The 14,566-nt window shown below is 37.4% G+C and overlaps 1 protein-coding gene across 7 annotated transcripts in view; it reads right to left on the bottom strand.

Moving 5' to 3' along the window:
• The window catches only part of LOC134203692 (polypyrimidine tract-binding protein 1), a 723,317-nt gene that overhangs the window by 34,859 nt on the left and 673,892 nt on the right, over positions 1–14,566 (bottom strand). The window lies entirely within an intron of this gene.

The raw sequence follows: 14,566 nt of genomic DNA on the forward strand, positions 1-14,566 counted from the left end.
ATGCCTGGATTTGAGACGCAAGTGAAAAATAAATACTCGGAGGACATGATTGGGTTGACACCGCGGCTGAAGACATCGTGCACACTTAATTTTTTTACCGGGATCTCAGCAAAATGTTGAACTTTTACCGAGATTCGCACAGCCGTGCCCCAGCAAACATGATTTTTGCCGAGATTTCTGTCAAAATTGCTGAAAATCAGCAAATATTTTGCCGAAAATCAGCTAACAAACGCCATTTTTGCTGAAATATCAGTTTTTTGTTTTGCTGGCGCACGGCTGTGCGGATTTTTGCCGAGCTGCAGAAATAAAAACTAAGTGTGTGGATGCCTTGGCTGATTCGATAGACCATTTTACTCAAACTTCAGGACAATTTGGAGATCTTACAACATCTCAAATGCCTGGATTTGAGACGCAAGTGAAAGATAAATACTCGAAGGACATAATTGGGTTGATACCGCGGCTGGGGACATCATGGATGCCTTCGTTGATTCGATAGACCATTTTACTCAAACTCCAGGACAATTTGGAGATCTTACAACATCTCAAATGCCTGGATTTGAGACGCAAGTGAAAGATAAATACTCGGAGGACATGCTTGGGTTGACACCGCGGCTGAGGACATCATGGATGCCTTCGTTGATTCGATAGACCAATTTACTCAAACTCCAGGACAATTTGGAGATCTTACAACAACTCAAATGCCTGGATTTTAGACGCAAGTGAAAGATAAATATTCGAAGGACATAATTGGGTTAATACCGCGGCTGGGGACATCTTGGATGCCTTCGTTGATTCGATAGACCATTTTACTCAAACTCCAGGACAATTTGGAGATCTTACAACATCTCAAATGCCTGGATTTGAGACGCAAGTGAAAGATAAATACTCGGAGGACATAATTGGGTTGACACCGCGGCTGAGGACATCATGGATGCCTTGGTTGATTCGGTAGACGATTTGATTCAAACTCCAGGACAATTTGGAGATCTTACAACATCTCATATGTTTGGATTTGAGACGCAAGTGAAAGACAAATACTCGGAGGACATAATTGGGTTGATGCTGCGGCTAGGGGCATTATGGAAGCCTTGGTTGATTCGGTAGACCATTTGATTCAAATTCCAGTACAGTTCGGAGATCCTAGAACATCATAATTTATTATCACACATGTTTCGTATATAGTTTACATTTATTTTAACAAGTTCACAGTAGACAACATGCTTGAAAACATTTTCTGAAGCTTCATACATTCTGTAGTATAAAGTGGTTCCTAAAGGTACCGAAATATCATCGTATGCATAGTAGGGATGCTCAAAATGTGTTCTTATGTTCCAGGTGATGTCCTTTATTTGTTATTTTATCATTTCCATCATCACTATATGAATAGATATCATTTTTGGTAATAAAATATAAGTATATCTCCAAAATCGCATTTTTCTAAATCCGTTGCTTTACTCCCACAGCTCTAGCGAAAAATTGAACACCCCTAGGCACAATATTTTGTTATGTCCAGAAACTGGAAGAGATGGTCAATAGGTGGGTGAAAAATCTGAGAAAATCGGTTGAGAAACCACTAAGATACAGCCATTTGAGCCAAATTTAGTTACAACGATTTTCTGAACGAGTGAATCCTAGTGTTAAGGAGTTTCGCTGAAAATTGCTAAGAACAAACATTGATAAAAACAAGTGATTTGTCCTCCTCGGTTTTTGATTTTCTATAATGAACTTTGGGGGGGTCCGTAGATGAGTTGTCTACACGTCTGACTCTTAATCAGATGGTCATGGGTTCGATTTACACCCCCATAGGCGTAACTAGAGTCCTAGGTCTAGGGGGGCATGGACCCTCGCCGCCAAACGTTGGTTTGTTCTTTTTCGTCCACATTCGAGTCTTTTCGTGGCTCATAAATGCAAATGGTAGTAGCTGATGTGGAATAAATAACTCAACGCTTCCATACAGATAGCGTGGTGGTGTGGCTAGAGTAAGCGCATCCCCACAGCTTTTATTGATTGTTACTATCCCGGCGCGGCCATACAATTTTGTAATTGTTCTGCGATAATTCTCGCGAAAAGCGAGTGAGAGGTAAAAGTGATGAAACGAAGAAGGATTTTCATCTAATAGGCAAGATTTTCGTTTATCTTCCAAGGCTAATTCCAGAGAAGAGATTGATGGGTGAAAGATGATCCTCAACATTAAACAGCGAAAAGAGATTCTCGAAAAGTCGAAACCCTGCCTGTGCTTGAATCAATACGTGTCTAATTTTCATATACATTATAGATAAATGCGTGGTGTAGACTGAGGATTCTTAAACGCGATGTCCTTTAAACGTATCTAGTTTGAGTGTATTTAATTTGTTTTTAATGATTTATGCACAAGTTTTTTTTAAATAATCTTTGCAGTTTTAGGATATTTCTATTTTATTACGAAGATGACATGTTGATATTGTGGGGTCCATAAAAAGAAAATTTAAACGCAATCTGTATTATTGTGATAGTTTATAAATGAGTTTATAATCCTTATATTTTCATACTAAATAATTGGGGCTCCGCAAAGTGTCATACACGACTGAGCCTACCAAAAAAAACAAACTAGTTAAAATATCCCAGTATTTGCACTATTTTTTGAGATTCTGCGAGTCAATTTTTTCTTTGTTTTTAATTCTGGAAATATTTTAGGCATTTTTTAAACATTGAGACCCATTTAGAGGATTGAGATCCGAGCTCACTTCGGGTTTGATTATTTTTTTTAAATAGGTTTTGAATAGGAACTACAATATTCTGTGAAAAATTCTTGTAAGTTTTCATCAGGGTTCGAAATTTCTGTAATTACGCAAAGTTAGTGGAAATTCGGAAGGACCCTAAAATTAACAAATCTTGGAATCATTATATTTTCATTATTTACAAGTTTTTCATTAAACTAGTCCATAAAAGAACTATTCTTCCTTATTCCACAACTTTGTATTTGCTCAGATCTACGTTCTCCGATCTCGACAATAAGACTGTAACAGGTATATTAATTAAAAGTTGAAAGTTTTGTTGAACAACAAAAGCATATCAATCTAGACTTGTAAGGACATTCTACTTAAAAAAAATCTTTATACTAATTTGATCAACTTTTTTGCTACATACAGGGCTGGTTGCGACCGAAACCACTCAAAATAGTGACTTTAGTGACCAAAGCTGAAGAAAAAAGGGACCAAATAGTGACTTTCAGTTGCAGAAAATTTTGTTGTTGCAATTTCAGTTGTAAGTTCAATGAGACGAAATCAAGCGTTTTTGGGTCGAAGAAGAATTATTTTTGCGTAATTTATGGCGGAAAACATTTTTGAGAAGCTTACATTTAGTTCTAATCTATGAAGTTAGATTAAGTTAAATAAGCGATATCCTGGTTTAGGTCTCACATTTGACATTCCAGTGCACATCAAAAGAAGATCTTGTTAAATAACAACGCATTTTCATCCACAACGTTCATTACTCAGCCGTCCTCAATTACTTTAATTGAGGCTGAATAATGACAACTGAAATGTCGGATTTGTTTAATCAAATTGTTTAAGCTAAATAAAAGCTGGAGAGAAACCGTTGAAAATTTTGAATTGAATTGACTAAAGAACTAAATTGAAAACCAATGTCATACACTTAAGGCTCCCACGCAATACAGCGGGACGGCGACGGAAACGGCAGATTTGATAGTTAGCCCATATATTTTCTGTCAAATTTTCCGTTTCCGTGCCATTCCGTTGAACTGCGTTTGAGGCTTTATCTTAAGTCTAGGCCTCATGATCATGAAAGGTGTTTATGAGTGCTTGTGAAATTTAACTTTAATTGACATTGAGCGTTAGTGCTGAAATATATTTTCAATGACATCTCCATTTTTTTCATTTGTCTGGATAAATCTGGACAAATATTAGAAAATCTGGACCAGACAACAGTCCATCTGTATGTCTGGACCATGCAAAAAAAATCTGGAGGAATCCAGATAAATCTGGAAGGTTGGCATCCCTGGTTTAAACCACCATTTCAAGAGGACAAGGAAGGGGTGGCGAAAGCTTGATCACGGGGGTGGCGAAAATTGAATCAGAATACTTGCTCATTAAACAGCATATTTATATAAATTGGCAATAATTTATCGTCATTGTTAAATCAGATTTGCTAGCTAAGGACCAGTTCTATATAATAATCCCGACACCTCCACAATAATTGATTTTTTTAGCATTTTGCGACGATAAACATACATACGTTTAGGGTGGAAAATATAGTGTTTCTACCCTATATGGATGACTAATGAGGGATCAATTGAGGCAACAACTCAAAATCCGAAAATCCTGGAAATGTGGAATGTTGGCATTTTTATTAATGAAGATCATTGCGCATATTTTTTGAATTTGTGCTGTGAAAAAAATGATAGCATTTGGTCATTATTGGAAGAAATTGTTTAAATGTTGCGTGGCCACTAAAAACATCTTTAGGAGGAATAAAACACAGTAAATAATAGAGTAAATAAGGTTGTCAATCAAAAAAATAACTCGTTACATAACGATCAATTGTCTTGAGGATCTATTACAAAAATACGCTATAACAATACTATTTTAGTTCTTGGTAAAACAGGGGAGAATCATGTCTCCCAAGGGGTCAAGTCTCCCCACCTTCTCCTACTGTATAAAGATTTAAAAAAAGTTTCAAAAAAACTTGAAATGGACAGGTCTCCTGCTTGCATGAGTGTAAACCAATTTATAAATTGTGACGTAAAACACCTTCAATTAGCTACTGGTGAAATAGATGCCAATAAGAGCAGCGAGTTAAATGGCTCGCGAAGTTTAAGAGCGATAATTTTTCCAAAATCCATAATTTCATTTCCGCCATGAACAAAGCATCATCCGATGGATACATTATAAAAAAACATCTTGCTTTATAAAAAAAATCTTGGTCAATAGTTTCAAAATAGTTGAAAATAGTGACTTTTTGCGAGAAAAAGTGACTTTAGTGACTTGAGGTAAAAAAACCCGACTTAATCCACCTACAGTGAACGCAACCCTTCTTACACTTTTGAATGGTTGTGTGTGCCCAGTGCATATTACAATTTCTATGCATATGACCTTCAATTGAATGTAAAATAACTGATATTATCATGCTTTTAACGATTTCAAAATAAAAAAGGGATATTTCTGGAAATTTAATAATTTTTAAAAAATACAAAAAGACTGCAGATTTGATTTGCCGTTTTAAATGGCAATATTACAGCTTCTGTTTAAGCCCAAAAGAGTTCAAATCGGGTCATTGACGGCTGAGATATTGGTGTGACAATTCTTCATTAGTAGTCTGAAAATATGTCTCATATTCGTATTTCACAGATATCTCTGAAACCGAATTTCCGATAGCAGAAAAAAAATTAATGGGTCCAATGACAAAAGCATAGCTTTCGTTTAAAGATAAAATCGCACAAACCGGTCCAAGGACGACTGAGATCTTGACGAGACATATTTTACCAATTAGGGCTTCCATTTTTCCCGGGAATCAACTTCCCGGGAAACGGGAAATGAGATAATAATTACCCGGGATTTCCCGGGATCCCGGGAAATAAAAAAAAGTCTTGAAACTAAATTCAAAATCGTAGTTTAAATTTTGTCGTAAAATATGATTTCGAAAATATACATTCTACATCATAGATTCTTGCTATTTTGTCCTCAAATGATGAAAGAGTTGTTGAAAGCCTGAGAAAGTTTTTGTTCAGTTCGAAAAGCGTTAACTCCTTCTACAAAACGTTCGCCATGTCACAAGTATCAGCATCTGCTCTGGCTCAAAAGTAAGATCTGCAGTGTCCTGATGAGCTCCGCTATGTGCTACTTTTCCATATTTTTTTAAAGTTTTTCAGATTGAATCCGTATTTTTTATTTCAGTTTTTGGACAACGACGGCTTCGAGAGATTCTCTTCTATTATCGCCAAAATATTCCTAACATGAACTATTCTTATACTCGACGACGTTTTTTAGTGCATAGAATCTTCTGGTCAACTTTAAAGGATAATCCATTTTTATTCATGTCGTCCACTTGAACACATTTTCGACATTGAATGTATTTAAAGCAGATGAATGAAATATTTGAAATGAGAATTCTTCCACTCGAAATAAAAAAGAGCTTTCAGGCGAGTGCCTGATTGTAGTACTTTAATGATCCTGAGTATAACATTTTTTTTTAGTCAAACTTTGCTTGAAATGCCGAACAGCACCTCAAACGCATCAAATTGCAAAAGTTTTACGAGTATTTGTTGTAAGCCAGTTGCAATGATCGCATACTCTAGACCTAAAATCTGTTTTTCCATCAAGACACTAAATTTTTAATTCGACTACACAACGCTTACCGACGTTTGGACCTACTGAATAAACGAACGATAGATACAAACTGGTTCTTTGTCTCGCCTCTCTTCAACACATGTTGGAATGCACCGTATGATTCTGTAGCATTTTCAGATATAACTTAAATTCTTAAACTTCAAAAGGAAAACAAATAGTGAGATGATGCTAGTAAAAAAAATGTAATTGATACCCCAAAATCCGTTATCATCAAATTTAAAAAAATGAGACAATTATTACAAAATATTTTAGTATGTTCATTTCCCGGGAAATTCGGGAAACTGAAACATATATCCCGGGAATCGGGAATCCCGGGAAATATAATTTCCCGGGAAATCGTTTCCGGGAATTGAAGCTATTACCAATGTGTGAAGTTGATACGTCTAATGCTTTATGTTCGTATTTCAGAGATATCTCCGGAACCCAATGTCTAATTGCAAAAACAAAATACAATGGGTTCAATGGCAAAGTAATAGCTTTCGTTTAAAGATAAAATCATGCAAATTGGTTTACAGACGGCTGAGATATTCATGTGACATTATTTTGTTAGTTTTCTGAAAATACACTTCATGTTCGTATTTCTCACATATTTCTGGAACCAAATGTCCGATTGCAAATCGTGCAAATCGGTCCACGGACGGCTGAGATTTTGATGTGAGATTTTTGTAACGCACACACATACGCACACACGCACACACACACACATACATACATGTGCTCAGTTCGTCGAGCTGAGTTGATTGGTATATACGACTTGGTTCTCCGAGTCTCGGATAAAAAGTCGGTTTTTCAAGCGATCTTTATACCCTTCTTAGGGTGTAAGAAGGGTAAAAGGGATATTTCTGGAAATTTAACAATTTAAAAAAAATACAAAGGGACTGCAGATTTGATTTGCCGCCTTAAATGGCAATATTACAGCTTCTGTTTAAGCCCAAAAGAGTTCAAATCGGGTCATAGACGGCTGAGATATTGGTGTGACAATTCTTCATTAGTAGTCTGAAAATATGTCTCATATTTGTATTTCACAGATATCTCTGAAACCGAATTTCCGATTGCAGAAAAAAATTAATGGGTCCAATGACAAAAACATAGCTTTCGTTTAAAGATAAAATCGCACAAATCGGTCCAAGGACGACTGAGATCTTGATGGGACATATTTTACCAAAGTGTGAAGTTGATACGTCTAATGCTTTATGTTCGTATTTCAGAGATATCTCCGGAACCCAATGTCTAATTGCAAAAACAAAATACAATGGGTTCAATGGCAAAGTCATAGCTTTCGTTTAAAGATAAAATCATGCAAATTGGTTTACAGACGGCTGAGATATTCATGTGACATTATTTTGTTAGTTTTCTGAAAATGCACTTCATGTTCGTATTTCTCACATATCTCTGGAACCAAATGTCCGATTGCAAAAAAAATTGAACTCGTACAATGACAAAGTCATAGCTTTTGTTTAGTGTTAAAATCGTGCAAATCGGTCCACGGACGGCTGAGATCTTGATGTGAGATTTTTGTAACGCACACACATACGCACACACGCACACACGCACACACACACACATACATACATGTGCTCAGTTCGTCGAGCTGAGTTGATTGGTATATACGACTTGGGTCTCCGAGCCTCGGATAAAAAGTCGGTTTTTCAAGCGATCTTTATACCCTTCTTAGGGTGTAAGAAGGGTAAAAAGAGACTTTTTAGTGACTAGCCCGAAAAAAGTGACCAAGTCACTAAAAAGTGACCCGCTACCAGGCCTGTACATACTTAAATGATATCCAATGGATTCCAATCTCTATTTTGGAAAGGTTTACAAAAGAATTATTGTTTGAACTCTCATTGATTAGATTCAGGAGCATACAATCATGGGCGCCAATAATATGTGTAGACAGTTTCGATTATTGTTTATTAAGTTCTGTTCAAGCTTCGTTTAAATCTAATCGTAGTTGGACAGAACCAGTCAGTACAAGAATTTATAGTTCTTCAAGCATTCTGGTGTTTAAACTTGGTACAAATAATAAACTAGAACGTTATCACGCTTTGCTAACACTTAATGGCAATGAAAGTGATTGGCATTGACAATCTGAAAAAAATATATGACTTGGACTTGACATTTAACCATTTTAGAATCTACTTTTCAAATGTTGGTGTGAGGGGGGCACAAGTGGCTCTGGGGAGGGTCAGGACCCTTTGCCCCCTTAGTTCCAAATCATAATAGGATAGGAGTTTTCGAGTTTTTGATTCGCGATTCTTTTGATTTTCTGAGAGTTTCATCCGATTTCTGAGGAAAATTTATGCGAGTTTCTAAAAGAAATTCATCTGAATTTTCAACAGAAACTCATGCAATTATTCGATTTTTCAAAGACAGTCGGATTAATCGGAGTCCCATCCGAATTTCCAACGGAAGTTCATCCGAATATCCACCGGAATTCATTCTAAATCCATTCGAATGTCCTACGGATATTCATTCGAATTTCCAACGGAAATTCATCAGAATTTCAAACGGATATTCATCCGAATTTCCAACGGAAATTTATCCGAATTTCAAACAAACTCATCCGGATTTCCAACGAAATTTCATCCGAGTTACAAACGGAAATTCATCCAAATTTTCAACGGAAATTCATCCGAATCTCGAACGAAGATTCTTCCAAATTTTCAACACACCAGCCCAAAGGACATTCATCCGAATTTCCAAAGGAAATTCATTTGTAATTCAAACGGAAATTCATCCGAATTTACAACAAATTCATCCGAATTTAAAACGGAAATTCATCCGGATTTCCAATGGAAGTTCATCCGAATCTCCAATGGAAATTTATCGGAATTTCCAACGAAAATTCATCCGAATTTCAAACGGAAATTCATCCGAATGTCCAACGGAAATTCATCCAAATTTCCAACGGAAGTTCTAGTCTAGTCTAGTCTACACATACACATCCAGTTTGTGATAGAATCCTGGAAAGTGATAGATTCGACTACAACTATCATTTTTCTTGTCAATATTTATGTATGAAGCACATCATAAAGGTAGTTCAAACATAAAAGCGGCCAGGCCTACTGTGCAGCGTTGTTGAAAATACCTGTGAGAATCAATTCTCTACTTGATTTCACAATAAAGTCATAGAACGGAGACATCTCGTACCAACCGCTCCGTTTTTTGCATTATGAAGTGTTGGTTATTGAATCGTTGGGAGTGAGTTTGCTAAGATGGTTAATGTTCACTCCTTAGGTCCACAACGTCTTGGGATGGGACACAGTTTTTAGTCTAGTGCCCTGGCTTACACACTAATAAACAAAAGTATTCGTATGGATTCATACATATTACAATAAAAACATGCACCCCTATTCTTGTTTACGGACGAACGAAACTTTCAAACGAATGCAGTTCGCTCGAATGGTTTCCCCATTTGATTTTGCTGGCGTAAACGAGAATGCGCATCAGATCGAAAGCGCGTTCGTACGTAAACAAGAGTGCTGTCCAATGAGCAGCTCGAAGTAGCTCGAAGTTGTTCCCGTCCTGCTCGTTCTTTTTGTCAACAAATGGGCATGAGCAGGACGGGAAGAAACTTCGAGCTACTTCAAGCTCTCATTGGACAGCACTAAGAATAAGGGTGATGACGTTTACTTATGCCCATCAGTGTACTTATATTCCTAGGCTCAAGCGCCATTACTTGCTCTCTGAAACGAGAGAAAAAGAGCAAAACGACAAAAAAAAACAGAATAATCCACCTAGCGGTGATGGTGCCTTTCTCGTGTATTATAAAACAAGAAAAGTACATAAGAGAGGTCAAAGCTGCGCTCTAGGAAGATAGATTCAGATATTTCCAGCAATTCACATTTATTTACGTTCATTTGAATGCATTGCAGCAGCTTTCGAAAAAAAAATCTTTTTCGATTTTGATTTTTTTTCCTTCTTCTCACTAAGTCTGTCAAGCATTAATAAATGTTCTGAAAACTCATATGTGAGTACACTACGTGGAAGATAATAATGCTGTCCAATGAGAGCTTGAAGTAGCTCGAAGTTTCTCCCTGTCCTGCTCATGCCCATTTGTTGACAAACAAGAACGAGCAGAACGGCAACAACTTCGAGCAACTTCTAGCTGCTCATTGGACAGCACTAATGATTTGGAAAATGGGATGGGACTCGAACCCACGACCCTGAGGGTGTGTGTACCCTGAGCAGCGTGTACTTTAGGGTTAGATAAAAACACCATCAAAACATAATGCACTAGCATTTAAACAAATTAAATTGTGAAATTAATAAAATTGTTAAAGTATTCCTATTCTATTTTGATTTAGCAAAATAGATTGAAAATTCATTTCATTTATTTTAAACTTTGGACGCTTATGCTACGTTTAGTACTAAGTACATTTCTTTTAGTTTAATACTTTTTGATCGCAAGGTTTGCGTTACGGGTGTCAGTACGTCTGACCATTTCCGCGAAGAATTTCAAATAGAGTTTAGTGAAACGTACACAATCGCTTAGGCGCTTTTTGGTATGAGCTGGAGTTCGAAAGTTCGACTAGAAATGGAACCGGGGAGCACCGTAGAAGTTTGGAACCCTTCCCGTCCGTAGGTTTTGGACAGTGTAGAGTTTGTGCATCCGTCAAGGCCCGCCTTTTTGGTAGCTAAACGGAGAGGAGCGAAGTCGCTCATTAGAGCAGCGAAAGTGCTCGACGGTAGTCAACCAACCGTCGGCTTGATCCAACAACCCCCTTTTTTCCCCGTGAATCGATATCTTGCCAGAGCGCGGTCCTCGCACGTCGTAAACTATCGTGCGCAGGACCCCGGACTGGAACCAAAAGTTGGGAGTTCCATTTTTAGCCTCGCACGGTCTTAGCGGAAAGGTACGCGAAGCCGGGTCGTAGGAAAACGTGGGCTTCCAATTAGCCGCCAAACAGCAGCACTCGCGGCTACGTCATCTCGCCGCCATCGGGTTCCAGTTTGTGGAGGACAAACGCCGCCATCTTCCCGGTGGAAAACAATCACCGGACCAGCTAGCCATCGGGAAAACCTGCGCAGGTACGTGAGCTTTTCCTTCTTTCATGGCCATGCTCAGTTAGCTCATTTCGTATTCCGTATCGAACTAAAGTCCGAACTAAGTCCAACCCGAATGAACGAAAAATCACCAATTGTACCCTTTTGGGAATTTTGGCTTAGAGTTTTAGTTTTGCTATGTTTCACGGTGCTGGGAAACTCCACCCTTATTGCGTTTACCGTTTAGCCATTTCGTTTCCGGTTGAATTCTCAAGAAAAGGTTCGAGACCGTCTGTTTTGCTCTTTCGTGAGTAGAGCGAGCTTAAGGCGTTTAGTTGGGAAAAGGTGAAGCAAAGTACTGGGGGAACAAATTTTGCGTCCGTTTAGCATTCGAGCCAGCGACCGTTCAAAAGAGTTCCATGAGGGAAAGAGTCAGTAGAAGTCGGGTAAATACAAAAATTTATGTGGTGGTCTCTCGTTCGCGGGAGTAGCGCTTAAGCTGCCAAGATTTGCTGTACCCTCGAGAAATCGGTCGAACGGTTACAAATGATCCCCATGATGAATTCCGAGGACAAGAAGTGACCTCAACGTCAATATCTAAGACAATGGATGCAATACGCCATCCCAGTCATCTTAAGATGCGTATTGCGCAGTTACTCATTAACGGACTTTATCATCTTGGACACAACTAGCGCGCTACGGTTTCTGGTCTAGGTCACCGTTAAACTCGTAGGCACTCCTGTATCGAACTTCTAGAACATGTCTCCTCATTGGACATATCAATTCGTCACTTGAATGGCTTTTGTAAGCTATCGATCTGTGGACAATTTTCCGACCATCGACTGTCTAATCTCGCTCTCCGCTCATCGAATCAGGCGTCAACCGTCTAAGACGAGTTAAGTACTCTTCATTTAATTCCACCAATTATTTCAATATTTTTGCAGATACGTATTTCGACCACAACTGTGTGGCCGTCTTCAGTGTCTCGTACTTGACTCGACATGACTCGACTCGTCTAGGTTAAATACATTCCACTAAAAAAAGCTTAAAATATTTTTTCTGAAAATGGAATCAGGCTTGCCAATTCCATCTTCTTCCAAATACAGCACTCCTCTGGATGACCCGCCAAAACCAAATCCACGGAACAGTCCAGCGCTCTGCTGACCGAATCAGCACTGCCAAATCCTTCTGCCATCTTCAACGATGCTCAGCATAGACTTGTCTTGCGACTAAACTTTTCTTCATTCAAAGTCCAACAACTTGAATTTAAATAAAATTTAGACCTCAAAAAAGTGTTCAAATATTTTCGGCAGAAAAAACGAAACAGATGACAGAAAAAAACCCCTCTGTTCCCAAATGGTCCAATGCACCGAGTTCATCATTGTCGTTTGAGCGGTGCGCTGTTTATAAAAAATGAACACTTGAATGAACTCGATGAATGAAAAAGTATTCATTCTCAGTAAACAGCGCACCGCTCAAGCGTCAATGATGAACTCGGTGCATTGGACCATTTCCAACTGAAGTTCATACAAAATTTTAACGGAAATTGATTAGAATTTCCAGCGAAAATTTTTATGAATTTATCCGAATTTCCAACAAATTCATCCGAATTTCCAACGAAAATTCATCCAAATTTCAAACAGAATTCATCCGAATTTAAAACGGAAATTCATCCGAATTTAAAACGGAAATTCATCCATTTTCCCAACGGAAGTTCATCTGCATTTCCAACGGAAATTCCTCCAAATTTACAACGAAAATTCATCCGAATTTCCAACAAAAATTCATTCAAATTTCAAACAGAAATTCATCCGAATTTAAAACGGAAATTCATCAATTTTCCCAACGGAAGTTCATCTGCATTTCCAACGGAAATTCATCCAAATTTCCAACAAAAATTCATCCGAATTTCCAACGAAAATTCATCCGAATTCAGCAAACTTATACGTTTCTCCAACGGAAATTCATCCGAATTTCAAACGGCAATTTATTCGAATTTCAAACGGAAATTCATAAAAATTCCAAACGGAAATTCATCCGAATCTCCAACGGAAATTTATTGGAATTTCCAACGGAAATTCATCTGAATTTAAAACGGAAATTCATCCTAATTTTCAACGGAAATTCATCCAAAGTTCCAACGAAATTCATTCGAAATTTCCCACGAAAATTCATCAGAATTTCCGGAAATAATTCCGAATCTCCACCGGAAATTTATCCGAATTTCCAACCAAAATTCATCCGAATTTCCAACGAAAATTCATCCGAATTTCCAAAGAAACTTCATCCGAATTTCTACTGGAAATTCATCCTAATTTCCAACCGAAACTCATGCAATTATACGAATTTCCAGATACAATCCATTCAATGAAAATTCATCCGAAATTCCAACGATAGTTCGTCCAATTTTCCGACGGAAGTTATTCCGAATTTCCAACAAAAATTCATCTGAATTTACGAAGAAATTTGTTCCAAATTTCCTACTAAAATTTATCCAAATTTTCAACTAATTCATCCGAACTTCCAACAAATTCATACGAATTTCCAACGATAATTGTTTCAGATTTCAAACGGAAATTGATCCAAATTTCCAATGGAAATTTATCCGAATCTCCAACGAAAATTAAATCAAATTTTTCCAAATTTCCTATGGAAAGCTGGATGAAATTCCATTGGAAAATTAGATGAGCTTCCGTTAGAAATTTGAATGAATTTCCATTGGAAATTTAGATGAATTTCCGTTGGAAATTCAGACCAATGTCCGTTGCAAAATCCGGAGCGAATATTCATCTAAATTTCCAACGGAAATTCATTCAAATTTATAACGGAAGCTCATCCAAATTTTCAACGGAAATTCATCCAAATTTTCAAAGGAAATTCATTCAAATTTCCAACGAATATTCATTCAAATTTCCAACGGAAATTCATCCGAATCTCCTATGCAAATTATTCTGAATATCCAACGCAAATTCATGCATTTTTTGTTATGAAAATTCATCCAAATTCTAACGGAAATTCATTCAAATTTTCAATGAAAGGAATTTTGTTCGAATTTTAAACGAGAATTACTTTGAAATTAAAACGGGAATGCATTCGTTTTTTCAACGGAAAAGCATTCGGATTTCCAACAGAAAAGCATTCGAAATTGCAATGAAAATTCATCCGATTATGCAACGGATATCCATCCGAATTTCTAACGAAAAATTATAGGAACTGAGTTTTGGTAATAATTGGATTTA

Source organism: Armigeres subalbatus, chromosome 1 (assembly GCF_024139115.2).
Source record: "Armigeres subalbatus isolate Guangzhou_Male chromosome 1, GZ_Asu_2, whole genome shotgun sequence".
In the NCBI taxonomy this organism is placed as follows: domain Eukaryota; kingdom Metazoa; phylum Arthropoda; class Insecta; order Diptera; family Culicidae; genus Armigeres; species Armigeres subalbatus.